The sequence below is a fragment of the Dipteris shenzhenensis genome, chromosome 18 (assembly GCF_047967505.1).
Source record: "Dipteris shenzhenensis isolate YYH24624 ecotype China chromosome 18, Dip_SZ_1.0, whole genome shotgun sequence".
Classification (NCBI taxonomy): domain Eukaryota; kingdom Viridiplantae; phylum Streptophyta; class Polypodiopsida; order Gleicheniales; family Dipteridaceae; genus Dipteris; species Dipteris shenzhenensis.
Window position 1 is genome coordinate 37,759,438 of NC_141613.1, and position 19,067 is coordinate 37,778,504.

Consider the following 19,067-nt stretch of genomic DNA (forward strand, 5'->3'; position numbering starts at 1 on the left):
ATGGCAAGGAAGAGGAAGGAGGATTAGGAGAGTATTTTAAAAGCGGCGGCCCATTAAAGGGTCATTAAATTTTATTACATTTTAGCAGCAAGATTTAACAAGATTAAGATTGCATGAGCTATTAGTTCATAGCTTGCAAAGAGCTTGCAACTGTGTTATTCTAAATATCATTTTACTCCATATTTCAACAATATTGCACAACATAGACATAATGATTGCATTGATTTCGAGATGGGATCCTCAACAATTCTTCCCCAGCCTATGGTTGATAGTGAATGGGAGAGGACTTGTGACAATGTTCTAAAACAAGGTTTCATTGATCCAAAGGTGCATTATCTGAAGGCCATTCTTAGAACAAAGTTGTGGGAAACTTTGTGCAAGCTACATGGAATTATTAGAATTACTAATCCTATATGGCCTAATTGTTGAATTTTATAAGGAATTTTGGCATGTCATTCAGGATGTTTTGTTTAGTATGCTTAATTTTATGTGTTACAATGGTGTTCTATTAGAAGGCATGACTAATGGCTTGGCTAAGATCTTTTCTAATAGTCCTAGCTCATTATTTTTGGGGATTGACTCTCAAGACTTCCTTTAAAGTTGGCTATTAGGATTAGGGATTTTTGCTTGGGTTTGGTGGATAGACAAAAAATGGTATTTCTCAAGGGAAGATAAAAATTTTCAAAATATTGTGAACATGACAGTGGCCATGGATTCCGCCAAGGAATTCAAGTAGAGGTGTGTATTGCTCAACCTAAAAGATAAAGGTATGATAGTCTAAGATGGGGATATACTGTTAAAATAGCTTTTAGTAAAGATGATTACTACTTTGTTGTTGAATTGATCCATGATTTTATGCTTAGTGGGTTCACTATTGGGATTTTTCCCCAATGCCTTTTAGCTCTTTTGGGGAGTTTGTGTGTTAATTGGTAGTTTCACCTTGGGATGAAAATTTGGAGTGAAATTAGATTATCATTGTGAATCATTTGGGGGAAACTTGATAAGTTATTGTCTTCATTTAGCAGTATAGAGTGCTCTATAAGGCTAGGAGTTTCAAGACATGGTAGAATTTTGGGTTTTTGGTACTACACATTTTGAATCAAAATATGTGATACTAGGGGGCTAAAATGTGACCATTCATGAGAGTAACCAATATCATCCTAAATGAGTCTTGATAGATTCTACTATTCCATTTTTAGCTATTGCCTATGAGGCATTTACATGGTTGGACATGTCTATTTTCTCTTCTTGGATTACTTCCCAATTCAATGGGGTTCTCCTTATTCATAGAGTTGAGTAAACATGTCAAGTTTCTCTTTTCCATTTTTATTGGGTGGTATAGGCATGTAGATACACATATACATACAAAAAAGTTGCACACATAAATGTATATACATATACATACACATGAAGAAATTCAGAAATACACACATACAAATACAATTACCTATAAACAAATGCACGAGAAATGCACACATACACACACACACACACACACACACACATGCACGCACACATGCATGAACGAGACACACACACACACACACACACACACACACACACTTTTTTGTATTAGAATATGTTGGGAGCTTCTCAAACTTTTTTAATATAAAACACCCTTTTGTATATTAACATTTGGGTCTTAATTTACTTCCTTATGTATATATATATATATATGAAAGTAATGCAATTAATAAAAACCCATCTGTTGAACTCATGTGATAGGGTTACATATGATGAGTGACCCCCCTGAGAATCTTGAAGATACTCTACTCTAGATCTTCTCACTCTCAATATCAATGTTATTATGGTTTGTTCAATCGGAATGTTGGTACGTTTCCAATCTACCATAGTGAATTGTCTGAGTATTTCATAGTATTTGATCAAATATATCTTCTTTGCTTGAGCAAAATCCCATCTTTATTCTTGTTGATATCATTGCCCAAATGTGATGTAGTTCTAACAATTTTCTCATGTTACATTGCCTTCTCAACTATGCTTGGAATTTAGTTATAATGTCCATGCTATTGCCTTTAATGATCAATAGTTTGCATAGCGACTAGGCTCTTAGGGCTTCCTTCAAATCATAACCTGACTTTTGTGTTTTGCATGTCATATGTTCTATTTCTTTTACCTCAAAATCTAGTGTCTATTGCATGTCCATGTTATCCTATAAATCTCTATGGTAAAAAGTTGATTGAGCATCCATTTTGATGAAGTGCATGCAATTGAAAACAACAATCTCGTTGTCTGGATTCTGATCATTCGTGTAGAAGTTACCCAAAAATTTAGTCCTTTTTGCTGAGAGGAGGTTGACATTGACATTTGCAACCAGTGTTGCTTTGAATCTTTCCTCTATGCCATCTACATTCGTTCAACTTTTTAAACACGTTTTTATTTGAGGTGGCTCTACAAGCTCCCATGACTTGTTCTTCATTCCATCATTAGATTCTTTATCTATGGATTGAATCCAATTTCTTGCATGGGTTTATTTTAGAAAAGATTCTAAATGTTCTTTGACGTTTTATACTGAGCAATAGAGACTTGATGCTTAGGTTTCTTGTGCTCCATTATGTTTTGTGCTTTTTCGACTACCTTTCTCATCCATCTTGTTTTTGATGTTGCAGGGAGTTGCTATAGGCTAATCAAACTTTATTTGATGAAAATAACTTAATGACTCTCGTATCTCACATTTGTTGACTTGGAATTACACTTGAAATTCCATGTTCTTCATACATTTTCTTCCCAATTTATTTAACTATATTATCCAACTATTCTATCTCTTTTTTTGGATTTTTATTTAAATACACCATCTATCAAATTCACAACAACACAAAGCAACTATAGACGCGCTTGATAGATGCGCAAAATAGCGGGCGCATCTATAGGCATTGCTTGAATAGAGAAATTATGGGTGCATCTAATAGCATGTCTAACAGGTCGGTTATTTGTGCGTGTATTAACACATCTATTAGTGCATCTACACTGAGAAAATACGGGCCCGTCTAATATTGCGTCTGTCAGAGCATCTATTTGCACGTGTATTAGCATGTCTACACTGAGAATTAGACACATATTTAGACGCAAAATAGAGAATACAGAAAGTGAGATTTTGGTGTACATCACTGCTTTCCAAACATTGCCCATGATTACCAAAGTACATAATTTTAACAAAAACATCAATGCTTTTTTGCAAGCCCACATATACAAGAATTAAGTGAGGTGAGAATGAGACAATATGTAAAATAGTTTTGCCAATATCAATGATGGGCTACGGTTCAATCTCATCCTCAATGAGATCAACCCTTGCCAAACTATCTACTTCAAAACCCAAACAAGTGTTTAGATCTACAAATACATTCAACCCACTACTACTTGTGCTACTCATGTGCTCATCGAAATCAGCATCACCAATGGTAGGCTCGTCCTCATGGGTAATGGCCTCTGTAAGAAAACAATACAATATCTGTGCTCAACAGATAATAGGATCTCGTACACAAGAGAGAAAACCGATAGTATGGAGAATCAAAAATTTGATTACCGTAAAAGTGATACAATAGATGGCATTGCCTCCCAACCATGTGCTCCTATGAAAGAAGCTTCGATGGTGAGCTAGAAACAGTAGAGGACGGAGGCTGGATGCTAAGGAATCAGGGTTGGTGTAGCTAGTGATGAAATGGGCTTCACGGGCTTGCTCTTATATAGCCACCAGTTGTAGTCGGTTGGGCTCAATTGGGTGACCAACCCAATCTACCCAAAACAGTCGACTAGGGGTCGGTGCTGAAATAGGCCACCGACCACACGATAGAACCAGTGTGCAAAATAGAGCAACTGACCTACGATTTCCATTCCACCCACAACCATCCGGGATCAGCAACCTAAGAGTGGGCTGCCCCAAGAAATGCTCGGTCTACCCTCAATGCAGTCAATCATGGGATGCCTTCCCGCACTTGCATGTAGCCTAGTTGGCAGTGTGCCAACTTCGTCCAGCCATCAGGCCACACATGGCCCCCATCTGGTGTCCAAACTAGGACCTATCGGATAATCGAGCTACTCAAATGCCTTCTCCTCATATGGGGGGCTTACAAGTAGAGTTAGTTGGTTCCCACATAGTTATATGAGAGTGGAGCATTGATATCTAACACCCCCCCTCAATGTCCACCCGCAAGTGAACTTACTTTTTCGGTCCAATGCCAAGTCGATGAAGATGCCTCTCCAACAAGTCTCTTCCAAGAGCCTTTGTGAAGATGTCGGCAACATTCTCTATAGTCGGACAGTATACCAAGTTGACCTCTCCATGTGTTTTGTGTGAATGTGGAACACAGGGTTCTTTGCAATCGCCATGCAACTCTAATTGTCACATGATAACTGCGTAGGCTTGTTCTGCACTGCACCCATGTCCCCCAGAATCCTCCTCAACCACACTGCCTCGCAAGAAGCAAAGCATGCTGATTTGTACTCAGCCTTAGTAGAAGAAAGAGCAATTGTGGGTTGCTTCTTGCTGACCCATGACACAGCTCCAGATTCAAGTGAGAAACAATAACCTGTCACTGATCTCCTATTGTCCATGTCTCCTGCCCAATCCGAGTCTCAGAATCCGGTCAAGATGTTGCCCTTGGTATGGGTGATGCCATAATCAAGTGTGCCTTTGATGTATTTCACCACCCGCATCCCTGCCCTCCAATGGTTCTCTCGAGGCTTATTGGAAAACGTGCTTAGTATACCAGTTGCAAAGCTGATGTCCAGCCATGTGTTACATAGCTTCGTCCACTAGTGGTGATGAATCCTCGTTTGAGAGCTTCATGTCAACCTCCATAGGGGTACCAACTGTCTTGCACTTAGCCATGCCAAATGCCTTAAGTATCTCTCCAACATACTTCAGTTGTGAAATGAAGATCTGTTTCAGCTCTTGCCAAACTTCAATCCCCAAACAGAAATGCATCAGTCCGAGGTCTATCATTTCAAACTCTCTTCCTAGCAAATGCTTTGTCTGCAAGATCTTCTCTTCATGGTTCCCTGTTATGACAAGGTCGTCCATATAAAGGACCATGATCATACACCTGCCTCCTCCTCTGAAGATATACAAATTTGCATCTGATGGGCTCCTCCTGAACTGCTTTTGCAGAAAGTAGGCATCAATTCACTGGTACCATGCTCGTGGGGCCTGTTTTAGCCCGTAAAGTGCCTTCTTTAGTTTACAATCTTTACCTTCTAAACTGGCGATCACAAAACCTGGTGGTTGTTCCACGTATACCTCCTCCTTGAGATCCCCATTCAGAAAGATGGATTTTACATCCATCTGAAACACGGGCCAACTTCCCTGGGAAGCTTAAGCCAAAACACTACGAATTGTGGTTAGTCGAGTTGTGGGAGCAAAAGTATCCTGATAATCAAAACCATGTACCTGTGCAAATCCTTTTGCCACGAGCCGAGCCTTGTACTTATCCAACGTGCCGTCGGACTTGTACTTGGTCTTGTACACCCACTTGGTGCCGATTACCTTGCGTTTTGGTGGATGATCCACAGGGTCCCAAGTGTTGTTCTTCATTATGGAGCCATACTTTGACTGCATAGCCTCCATCCACCTATCATCACCCTGTGCCTCTTCAAGACACTTGGGTTCATCAGCACGGATCACTTCTGTCATCAAGGCATAGTTGACCAAGTGTTCCTCCGCTCTTCTTTGCTCCTCTAATCTCTTGGACTGGCAGTGTTCGGATGGTTCCTCCTCAATGGCTGGAGGTTCTCTGCTATCCAAAAGCTGCTTTACCCACTTCGGGAATGGCTTTTGTCGTTGTGGTTCTGCAGGCTCTTCTTCATCTTCTTTATCTTGAATCCTCCCAAGCACCATTGGGGGAGTTCGGTCTGCTATTGGTGGTGGTACTGGATGGATATCCTGGTCCTAGTTGTATGGGAAGGAAGCATCCTCCTCCAATTAATGTGGCTGTTCTGAGAAGACCACATCACGACTTACTATTACCTTATTAGTAACAGGGTTATAGAGATGGTAACCCTTCGCCTCTTCACTGTAGCCCAAGAAAATACACTTCCGGCTCTTCGGTTCCCATTTGGTCTTGTTAGCATCAGGGACATGCACAAAACAGTCACATCCAAAAACTCTGAAATGTGCAGCTAAAGGTTTCTTACTAGAAAGCTCTTGTAGTGGAGTCATCCCATTCACAGCTTTTGTGTAGCTATGATTTAGAATGTAAACTACAGTGTTACATGCTTCAGCCCAGAAAGCCTTTGGCAAATCTTTCCCTTTCATCATACTCCTGCCCATTTCACAGATGACGTGCATCTTGCATTCCGCTACTCCATTTTGCTGTGATGTATGTGGCGGGGGTTTCTGCCTCTTGATCCCATGACTTTTGCAATAACTCTTGAATTCAATTGATGTGAACTCTCCACCTCTGTCTGATCTCAATTTCTTCACCTTCTTCCCCGTTTCTTTCTCGACCATTAGATGCCATTCCTTGAACTTACTAAAAGCCTCGTCTTTAGTCTTCAGGAAGTATATCCATATCCTTCTACTATAGTCGTCGATCAGCATCATGAAGTAGTAGGAACCACCCAAAGCTTCCATCTCCATCTTTCCACAGAGGTCCATGTGAATGAGCTCTATAGGAGCCTTTGCCCTACTGGCCTCTTTAGGAAAGGGCTGCCGATGCTGCTTTCCCATCATGCAAGCTTCACATACATCGGGCAAATTTGAAATTTCTAGTAGGTCTGCAATCATTCCACTTTTATGCATCTCCTTCAAAGAACTAAGGTTTAGATGACCAAACCTCTCATGCCACAACTTAGTGTTCTTCACATCGATTGGAGCACTGAAAGGTGAGAGTCGTAGATGTTGTTGTGCCATGTACCTTTACTAATGACCTTTCCTTGAAGATCTAGGATCTGTGCACCATTCTTATCAAATTAAACTTTGAGGTCCTGATCCGTGATTGCAGAAATGGACAACAAGTTCCTCTTGATATCTGGCACATAAATAACATTGGACAACTGTTTTACAACTCCATCTGACTTGAGAGCAATCGTACCTTTTCCTTTTGCTAGACATTTTGCATCATTGCCGACTGCTACCAGGATGTCATTCCCTACCGGCTGTAGAGAGGTATACCAATCCTTCCGACTAGTCATGTGGCACGATGCACCACTGTCAATGATCCAAGGTTCATCCACATGTACATGAACTACCTCCATGCAAATCTCCTCAATTGCTACGAACAGCTCTACTAGTGCTGCCTACACGTTGTTGCTGGGCTCTTTCTTTACTCTGTTCTTCTCATCTGCAACCTTCTTTCGGCACTCATTCTGCTTGTGCCCTGCCTTCTTGCAATAGAAGCACTTAATCTTCTTCTTTCTCTTTTTATCATCAGAAGAAGATGGGTTACCAGAGTCCTTACCCTTACCTTTCTTTGATCCAGTGTAGAAAGCCGAATCTTCTCCAGTCCTCGTCTTTTGACGCATCTCCTCCTCCAGAAGCATCATGTTGAAATCCTCAAAGTTGAGGGGCGGATTTCTATTTTGCGTATTCAGTGCTATAATAAGACCATCGTACTTTGGTGGGAGAATCCGTATACACCTTCGTGCTAGATTATCGCTGGTGATGGTGATGCCAATCGCAGTCATCTGATCATGCATATTCTTCACCCTGGTGATGAACTTCTCTGCTGCTTCAGACTCAGACAATTTGATCTCGTTCGCAAGTTGAGTCTCCAGATTCTGAATCCGCATCTGATTCATGGACTCGTACTGATTTTTCAAGACCGTCCATGCCTCCACCGCTATGGTGACATGTTAAATTAATGCCATGATGGAATCACTTACATTGCAGACAATAGAACATAGCGCATCTACATTTCTTCTTGTCCACATGAGAATCTCATCTGCAGTTGGTACTATTTGTTCTCCTGCATTGGCTGGATCCGGTCTCGCAACCGGCCTCACATCCACCCCAGTAGCAGTGTTCCAAAGCTCATATGCACTTAGGATGGTCTTCATCTTGAACTTCCAAAGCAGATAGTTAGAGCCGTCCAACTTTTTGCTTTCACCGAATGATGGGATTCGCAAACTTGCGGGGTGGGCCATCTCTCATAATCTGCTCGCAAACAGAAACACACTACCAAATTTTCTTGCTAGAGTCTAGGATTTGATACCATTCTATGCTCAACAGATAACAGGATCTCGTACACAAGAGAGAAAACAGATAGTATGGAGAATAAAAAATTTGATTACTATAGAACTGATACAATAGATAGCGCTGCCTCCCAACCGTGCGCTCCTGTGAAAGAAGCTTCGATGGTGAGCTGGAAACCGTATAGGAATCAGGATTGCTGTAGCCAATGATGAAATGGGCTTCACGGGCTTGCTCTTATATAGCCACCAGTCGTAGTCAGTTGGGCTCAATTAGGTGACTGACCTAGTCCGCCCAAAATGGTCGACTGGGCGTCGGTCCTAAAATAGGCCACCGGCTACATGATAGAACTGGTGCACAAAATAGAGCAACTAACCTATGGTTGCCGTTCGGCCCATAGCCATCCGGGATCATCTGGGACTCCAAATGGGCCCCGCAACTCGAGAGTGGGCTACCTCAGGAAATGCTCTATCTACCCCAATGCGGTCAGTCATGGGATGCCTTCCCGCACTTGCATGTAACCTAGTTGGTAGTGTGCCAACTCTGTCCAGCCATCAAGCCAAACATGGCCCCCATTTGGTGTCCAAACCAGGACCTACCGCATAACCGAGCTACTCAAATGCCTTCTCCTCATATGGGGGGCTTAGAAGTAGAGTTAGGTGGTTCTCACATAGTCACATGAGAGTGGAGCATTGATATCTAATAGCCTCAATATCTGTATCTCCTATCTCATGATCATCCTCCTCTCTCGTATCACGGTCATCATCACCTCCATGGCCATGATCATCCTCCATACGCTCCATATTAGTAAATGTACTATACATCACTTTGGAACATGGCATAATATGTATGACATGCCACCATCTATTATTATCCACCATTGGTTGATAGACAACCTAATTCAAACACAAATACAATCATGTTATTTTCCTTGCATCGAAGGTATCAAATATTTAAAAGCGAGTATTTTTATATGTGTGTACAATACCTACTCACATTGTTGCGGTAGTACTAGTGTGTCCTTCTTACTTTGCCAAAACTTTATGGAGTCAATAGTTACAAAGCCACTTGCATGGCATTTGATTGTTGCATTAGGCCTCTTTCCACCATGTCCTTAAACCACTTTACATCCAAAACATACACAAAGAAGCGTCGAAAGTCAAGCTTAATAATATCTTGGATTATGCCACAATAATCATCCATGGCTCCATTGGCTCCCTCAAAGCTAGCAATGACTCTGCAATGTTGTGTGTTTCTCTTATCATCAATCTGTTGTGTTCGAAAATGCTTGCCCTCACACCATATAGCATTGAACATAGTGCACTACACCAAGAAAAAATCAATTAAATAAGCAATCTAAATTATTGAAAGCTCTTAACTTATGCATAACATTCTATATACCGACCTTGCTCATGCATCCCCTAGCATACTCCCATTCTTCCATTGTGATATGCATCCCCTCATCTTTCTCTGCTTTCTCCATTTCATCAAGTAGCCAATCCACATCAATATCCTTTGGAAGTGCTCTTAGATACTGAGGGTATGGCACACGAGATCCGTGGTGTGTACGAAAGAGGGCCCTTTCTTCTTGTCTTCTTGCCTTTGCATCCTCGTATCTTGTCACCCATCTTTTCATCACATCACTATCAAGCACACAATAGAGGTTGATATTATTAAGCAACTCCGTGTCCATTACTTTGTTGCATCCTTTCCCTTGAGGCACAATAGAGGTCATCCTTAGGTCTTCATCATCTCTCCATAGTTGTGGGAGAGAGCTATCCACATCAACAAGAAACTCAAAAATATATACAAGTGACTCTTGTACCAACCAACCCTCGGCCATGCTACCTTCAGGTCTTGCATTTTGTCTTCAATGTCTTCATGAAGCGTGCATTTTGTCTTCAATGTCTTCATGAAGCGCTCAAGGAAGAACAACCATCGTGCATGTATAGTACTGCATATAGCAATCTCATCCACCAAATGCACTATAAGATGTAGTTGGCTTTGAGAATAGAATGTGGAAATGTCTCCTCCACTAAACAAACCACCTCCACTGACATAACTCAAGCATTCTCAAGTGTGGTGGGATCTATTTCCTTTGAGCTCACATACCTAGAAATGAAAAAGTACACCATATTAGCAATATGAACACCTTGCATGGAGCATTGATATGCATCATATTTTGTATCATGTAAAGTACCTCACAAGCTCGCCCATCTTGTAAATACAATCCTTCACGTCCTTTGATGCACTATGAGAAACGCTAGTAGGTAGTATGAATTGATCCCATGAGGAGGTGGTTGATTAGTTGCTTATAATTATTCACTCACAAATTTGAACGGAAAAAGATATTATGCACATAAAATACTTACTTGGAGCATCTTGTGACAATCATGAGATTTCAAGCCATATAATTGCTCTACACCTCTTTTCTTGCTCTTTGTAAAGGCCCTCTTCAAACACCTCATGCATCCAGTGGGAGTACGAATTGTAGTAATAGCATGCTTCACAGCTGCCATCTCTAGCTTTGATAACCTCCACAGTGCACGAGGTAAAAAAACACGCCCATTTGGTCTCTCTTGTGGCCAAGCTTAATGCATCCTCCCTGTGGTACATAGATCCTCCCTTATGCCTACAGAATCTCGTGTCCCATTCAAATGCTCCCAAATGGTAGATGCCACATTCTTGAAGATTTGCATGGGATCAAGCAGGTGATTGATCTTGAGGTGGGACCAATATGGTAAAAATTAAAGATGGAGTATCTAAACAAAAGATGGTGTTAGCGGGCAATCTTTATTTCCAGCCAATATAGCACACAATAGTTACAAACCCTTACTGGCTCATGCCAAGTGGTGTAGGAGTCGTGGAACCATCCCAAATTCTCATCCAATCTCCTGCAGTGAGTGATTGTGGGAGGACTTCATTCCAAGGGGCAACATATCTAGGATGATCATGTGAGAGAAATCGATGGTGATTCTCATAGATGACCTTATTCAATGCATCTGCCCGTGAGGCAACTAGCGAAGGACCACAAATAGGACATGCATGGTAACCCGATGTAGTGAGACCTGAACAATAGACACAATTAAGAGTTGAAGGTGGGTTCAAGGTGCCACATCGGTTGCCTACTCATAATTAAAAGTGCAATGCTTACCTGAACACTCGCCATAGCCTGGGAAGTCATGCATCATCCACATCAAGACTGCTTTACACTTGAAGTCTCGTGACGAAGGAGGCGTGCTCACATCATGCATCTCGATACCTATCCAAAGTATCTCTAGCTCGTCAATCAAAGGCTCCAAATAAACATCACGATTTTTGACTTTATGTTTCCTTGGAATTAGAAGGGACAACATAACATGTCCTTTCTTAATAGCCATAGAGGGTGGAAGATTATAATTCACCAATATCACTAGCCATACACTGTAAGAGGTGCTTTTGAGACCAAATGGGTTCACACCGTCCATACCCAATCCAAGTCTCAAGCTCCTAGGTTCTTCCTTGAAGCTTGGCCATGTGTCTTCAATATGCTTCCACGCAGGAGTGTCTGCGGGAGTTCTCCACTTGCCATCGGTTGATCAATGGGAGGAATGCCATGACATAAGCTCTGCAATGGATTCTTGAACATATGTTGGATTCCAGGGATTATGGGAAAATGTCGCAGAACCTTACGAGGCACGTCCAAAGTTTTGAGATATGCTCTATATCTTGCCTCTCCACAAGTAGGACACTCTCTTGCATCCTTATGTGGTCCACGAAACAAAACGCAATCGTTGACGCATGGATGGATGTGCTTGTAGTCTAATACTCCAAGAGAGGTCACATGTTGCCTTGCCATATCTCTTGAGGTCGGTAATCTATTCTCCCTTGGAAGCATTTTACACAATAGCCTACATGTGAAGACCATAAATGAGGAAAAGCATTCGAGTAATTGTCCCACTAGCATAATTCACCATGTTTGCAAAATAGACTTTAAAGCTTACTTGAGTAATGCATTCAAACTTGCATTGCTCCATCCATACATGGTTTGCAAGTTTAGTAACTCAAGGGAGGCACGTAGAACAGAGAATGTACACCCCTCAAACAGTGGAGTCGATGCTGCGGTAAAAAGATCGTCTTGCTCCATGCTATCATCCCTCCCTTCGGATTGATGGATATATAAATCCCGCACCATATCATCAAACACCTCATCTTCCATGGCTTTATGAGGTAATGGCGGAGGGCTACTATCACCATCACTCCATGCATCTATAACGGTCCCTCCTGAAGATCCGACCTCATATCACCGACGCTTCGCCTCCTCATGACGAGCATAGGGCAACATATGTGGGTGTAGCACTGCATCCTGTATCAAATTAAAACGAGATCATAACTCAAACATATGAATACCCAACAGTCTCTCAATCAACCTTAACTCTTTAACACTTACCATGTTTATGGTCGCATCCCATTCTCCATACTTTGAGATGTAATTGAGTGTAATCCTGCATGCATGATACATGTTTCCTCGACATCGATCACACATACATTTGATTTTTTGCTCCAACCACATTTCACGATGGTAGATACGGAGGGATTCATCCTCACTCGAGCTACTTGTTGAAGATGAAGACATCCTATAAACAAACAACCCAAAAAAATTTGCTTTTCTTCAAATATTTAATCTTAAAGCTCTATGACGTGTCTAAAATTGCGTCTGTGTGTTCTGTGGTGCACGTCTATAGGCGCATCGAAAACCGCGTCTGCTCTCTGTATTTAGATGCGCAATTACACACGTATTTAGACGCATGTATAGACATGCCATTAGATGCGCTTATAGAGGCGGCTTTCAAATCTACTTTTAGCATGGTTGCTTTGCTTTTCTTCACATAAGCTTCATGTGGCTTGCTTGCTTTGCTATTAACAGATCCACAGTCAACACTTATCTCCAGGCACCCACACTTACTTCCAAGCTTACAGAATCATCTCCAAGCACACAGGAGAAGAGGGTGAACAAGGAAGAGAAGCAACTTTGAAGAAGGACAAGAAGCTTCCATACCTCTATCCAAGGTAAGTCTCTTTACGGCTGATCTTCTTTGAAAGTTGCTCTCTTTGGATTTGTCCTTTGTTGTATCCAAGAAACGAATGATTTTGGTATTAGTGTTACGCTTTTGTGTCGGGCGCATGTCCTTTTCAACTTTTTAGAATAGTCCGTCTATCAGAGCGCATCTATGGATGCATCTCAGAGCACGTCTAAAACGTCTACAAGCGCGTCTACTCTGTTTTCAAAAATAGATAGCCGCATCTATAGACGCACTGTTATACGTGGAAATAGATGTGCTGCTCAAACGCGTCTATAGACATGCTCATATAGTTTGACCCTTCCCTTCCCTTCCCTTCTCTTCCCTTCCTTCTCTTCTCTTCCCTTCCCTTTCCTTTCCTTTCTCTTTTCTCTCCCCCTTCCCTTTCGCTTTCCACTTCCACTTCCAAGAAAAGGATTTGCCTCTCTTTTCCTATATTTGCCTCTCTTTCCTTCTCTCTTTTATCCTCTCTTTCCCTCTCTTTTCACGGTAATTTTTCTCTCTCCTTTTCTCTTCTTTTTCTCTTCTCAGCTCATCAGTAATCTTATTTTTTTTTCCCTAGTTCATCATGTGGCCAGGAAGCTCTTCAGGAGTTATATAACCTTTTAGGGCACCCTCCTAGTCCTGGGGAGTTATACGGTTACATGATGGGTACTCTAAACACCCCCCAGGAGTCGCACTATAGACTCTAAACCACCCTAACCCCACACTAGCTGAGATTACCCCAGCGGAGTCAGCACAGCCCAGCTGGCTACACAACCGAGCCCCTTTCCCCATGCAATCTTATAACCCCTTCCCCCATGCCATCTTATGCCCCTTCCCCCAGGCCGTCAGGAGGTCCTTCTGTCTCGTAGAGCTGTCGGCATACTCCTGTGCAGTCGAGACTTGGTTCTCCAGCTACAAGTGGCTAGGGTACAGCTACAGTCGAGACTTGGTCCATGTAGTCCTATGCAGTCTCCAGCTACAAGTGGCTAGGGTACTAGCTCAACACGACACAGTAGTAGGTGTAGTAGCAGGGAGAGCAGTGGGGGATGCATGGCACAGTGCATTGGGAGGGATGGTGGTGGGGACAAGGATGATTCAGATGATTTAGATGTGCCTCCGAGTGATGGTACGATCTTCTATGACATCACTCAGACAGGAGGCATCTTAATGGATGCACGGGGGAAGGACATCATGGCCTTCATGCGCTCTGTAATTGCTAACAATCACATAGATTGCTATGGGCCAAGTCAAATATTGTTATGATACTTGGCAACATAAGATCTTTGCTTAAGAGACAGGCACTAGCGGAGCTTGCCAGGCTCGAGGGAGGTCAACCACCAAGGGGCCCGCCCCACACCACTCACAAACGTGAGTGGAAGAAAGTAATGAAGTCGACGAGGGAGGAATGCAGTCTGCAGCACATGGAGGCACAAAGGATCCAAATGGAGCAATATGAAAGCGTGCATTTTGGAGCAGGGGTGTTGAATCATGGGAGGCCCAATTTGTAAGTATCGATCTCAAATTATATTGTTTATTTAGTTTATTAGGAGGTTGTTTCTTTGTACTAACCCCTCCACAAATTGTGTCATCTTGCAGCTTGATATCATGGGTAGATACCCTACTCCTGTCGAGACAGCCTACCACTACCACCATCGCAGAGGAGATACATGGAAGCACTTTTATAATGATGAGTTGATTACTGAGGAGCAGTATATCCGGGCTCCTGGAGCGTCCCCTGAGGTATTTGAAAGTAATTAAATAATGTCAATATTATAAGTAAAGATTTGATTTTTCATACATTGATATATGTTGTCCCTTATTTATAGGCCCCTGCACAAGAAGACGAGGAAGAAGGCAAGGAAGGAGGTGGAGAAGGGAGCACAAAAGGGAGTGTAGAAGGGAGCGAGGACATGGAGAACTTAGATTAGTCGTAGAAGTAGTACTAGCTACTCTTTTTTGTACTTAAAGCCATTGGCTTGGCTTCGTGCCTCTTGTATATACACTCCTCTTATTTTTCGTAATTCAAGCCATAGGACGTGGCTTAGCTTCGTGCTATATGTACATACAAGCACTTTTTGAGCTTTCAATTTTCTTATGCAACGTTCTATCAATTAATGCCTTGTGAACTAAACGTTTTGGAGTTGTAATGTTTTATTTGGAATTGTAATTGTCGACTATAGATGTGCTTGCAAGAGTGCTAATTAAAATGCAGTTGGCTGTAAGAATTGAATTACACAATGTGGAAATGGGAATCCTGTAACTACATAGCATACACAACATACACATCATTTTGTAAATTTAAAAAATATTATGTAGCGCGTCTATCAAGAGTTTGAAGCAATGCCAAAATATTATATCATACTCAATATGAACTCAAACAACCTACACTTGGAAGGTGGCATGTGGAAGAATCAGCATGCCAAAGGCACCCTTCTTGAAAAGGCAATGCACTCAAAAACAGCCCAAAATTATGGAAGAACAGTCTCGATGATCTAAAGATATGGGCTAATTTGTAGGGGTCATGAGAAATCGCTGGACCTCCTCTTTCACTTTGATTGGCAAGCCTTTTGGAAAGTTCACAAATGGGAAAGCCATCGGAATATCTGCTTCATCTGCGAGCTCCCAACTGTTGGCAAATTCAAACACACAAAACATTCAGGCTCTAAATTCAAAAATGATGTACCAATATATTCAAAAGATTGCTATGATCATCGTACTACGCAGTCAATTGAAAGATGGCCCTTTGTTACCTACTACTTAAATCATCTCTCACACTCAATCCATGGGAAAATGCTTACTCGTATTGTAGCACCAGGTAGTGTAGAAATACCGCCATCTCTAGCTTTGCCAACTCAATTCCCGCACAATGCCGGATTCCTCCTCCGAAGGGCGTGAAGTACTTCATTGCATTCTTCTGTGAAGTCTGGCAGCCCAGCATAACATGCGACAGGATTATATTTTAACACCTGACAGTTCCTCATATAGATCTATCTTATATTTAATCGATGATTTAGGTTACCTGCCACCTTCATGGGTTGAACTTGAGAGGATCTTCGTATATCGGGTCGTTCAAGTGAGGTGCAGTGAAAACAGGCAAGATCTTCCACCCTTTTGGCACAGGGTTACCTAAATTGACAACAGATTCATGTTCAATAATTGCTTGCTCCAGATCCTAAGAACCAATACGATTACGTGTCAATCTATCAGTGCATTAAGATGCCAGATGGAGAGAACATCTAACCTCCGAAGGGAACGTCTTTTATCACTTTTCTATGAACAAATCACACTACATTCCCCGGCCTAAGAGTTTCCTTGATGACCTGAACATTTCAGAGTAAGGTGAGACCCCATTTATAAAAATTGCGTTACGAGATAGATTTCAAATTTTCAAATTTCGACGTACACATTGAGTGTATTCCATGCTCCTATAATCATCCCAGGATAATCTTTGATTCTCTGCGGCCTTTGTCGCCCTTATTTTTTCATGCTCAGCCTGCACAATTGCACATTAATAATTCAGACCGATTCAAGAAATTTCCCTATCGGATACATTGTTCGGCCAGTACAAGAATCTGCCTATAGTAGATTTGATTGCATCAAAGAAAGTACTCGAGACCTGAATAGAACTTACCCTAAGGTCCAGCAATACTTCTGGAGATGTAGCCAGGAACCTCATTACCAGAGTGATTGCCACGGATGACGTTTCACGACCCGCAAACAGCATGTTCATCACAAGGTCTAGTATCTGATCCATCCCCAAGGTGCCGTCTCCGTAATGAACTCTAGAAAATCTTTAGACTTGAAGCTTGCATTTTTCTTTCTCTCATCTATGATATCCCTGAGTCTCCGCAAGATTCTATCTCTGGACTGTATTTATTACAGAAAATTAAACGATCAGGCACAACATACAAAATAGTTGCTCAAGAATAGCGTGAATTTCCTGCATATAGCACTAACATACCAGAACGTTAAAGATAGTCATTCAGAGACAAAGAATATACGTGACAACATGAAAGTGCCACTTACTCTTAGCGCTTTGTTGTAAGTAGACCCAGGGAGGTTGATTGGAACAGAAACTAACCCAGCTAGAAAAGAGTGATACTCTTTCATGAAAAAATCCATATCCGGCTCACCCGCCATGAAGTTGAATATAAACTGTTAGAATGGCAATTCGTGACCCATTCGGCGAAAAGTACGTACACGATTGATACTCAAAAAACTCATTAATATACTGCTCTATACCAAACAATAGCAAACATTTTATCATAGCTTTACCTCTTTTGCCTGTTGCTGAGCTGGCAAGGTACCCTCGGTCGGCCAAGATTTCAGCAAGAAGGAAACGTGCTTCTCAATATTTGCAAGGAACACGCTCTTCAGTTTGTCATAGCTCATGAAGTTCACTGCCCACAACCGCATCTCCTTGTGATTGTCACCAACAAGCGTAAGCATCGACCACTTGCCTAAAATCGTACATACTGATCTGGGATAGCTTGTTTGGAATAGTCTACCCTCACTTTGCAAGATGAACTTATTGAAAGCCGGATCGCGGCGGAGATGATTCTTGGATGTCTGAACAAGTGGCTCTTGAAAATATTTCCAAATCTGCATGGACAAAGATGAGGAAATCTCAGGAGGACCGACACTATAGGTGGATCTTTCGAAAACCTTATCAAGCATCGTGAAAGAAAATCTCGAAGCGCCAACGAAGCTGAAGGATATACTCTGCAGCCTGCTCTTACCGTAGCTGATGGTACTCCATGAATTTCCTGGTTGACATTGCGAAATCTAGTCATTCCACATGACTCGCTGCCTTTGAATCTCTTCACGAGAAGTGGGTGGAACTCTGTGAAGGTTGTTTTTGAAGCAACCCCAAGCTTTCAAAATAGTAGCCATGAGAGGGGATTTGAGATGGGCTGAAGTAAAGATCCATCTGTTGCTATCCAACAAATCTCCCCCATGAGAAGGGGTGCAAGACTGAATGCTACGTGAGAAAAAATCCTTCCAGGGCTCCTGTCCAGGCATCAATCCACATACTACAAATTTGTAGAGCAAGGCCATACACTGCAAGCTTGGGTTGCAAGCACACTTCTTCAAGAAGCAATGGAAGAGAGAGGATATTCTAGATGTATACCCCAATTCTAAGATTAGTAAATATGGTGAAGTCAATCTTTCTAGCTTGCCATAGACCTCTAAGATGTGTTGAAGAAGATTATTCACTTCTTTCCTAATACGAAAGGAACCGTGAGGTTCTGGCAGGTTCAAGCAGTAGCAGAGCAACTAAAAGGACGTGATGTGTCTTTCTCAAGGGTGATCTCTAAGAGCATGATAACCAACCTGAATAATTGCATGGATGGCAAATCCCAATTTTCATCTCAGTCTGCTAGAGTTACAATGCACCTAATGCCATCTACCCTCAAAGGGATTTTTGAGCAATATGATAAGAAGATGTCTCAGAAGGTGACTTTTCTACAAGAGAAATCCACCAATGCAGCAAAGGCAACACAACTTGAGAAAATTCTGAGGGAAGGTGCATAAGCCAAGGTAGAGGATGCACAAGTGAGGGCCTTGTAGGCACAAGAGCAAGCTCAGGCCATTGCAAAAATGGTCAACATGGAAAGGCATAGAAGAGAAGAAGCAGAGAAGCACATTAAGGAGCTTTGAGATAGGCTTGAAGAAGTGAGAAGTGATAGGGACATCATGGACAAGGAGCTAACATTGATGCGAAAGGAGCTTGAAGATCAGAGAGCCGAAAAGGAGGGTCTTTATAAATGGCTCTGCAACATGCAGAATGCATTGAACATTGAAAAAGACCAGATGATGGAGGAGCTAACAAGAGAGAATGCAAAAACCAAAAAGGTGATGTAGGAACTACGAGAGAG

At 42.0% G+C, this 19,067-nt stretch overlaps 1 pseudogene; it reads right to left on the reverse strand.

Annotated features, from left to right (window-relative positions):
• Positions 1-2,170: 2,170 nt before the first annotated feature.
• Positions 2,171-17,965, reverse strand: LOC147891193 (steroid (22S)-hydroxylase-like; annotated as a pseudogene).
• Positions 17,966-19,067: the final 1,102 nt, after the last annotated feature.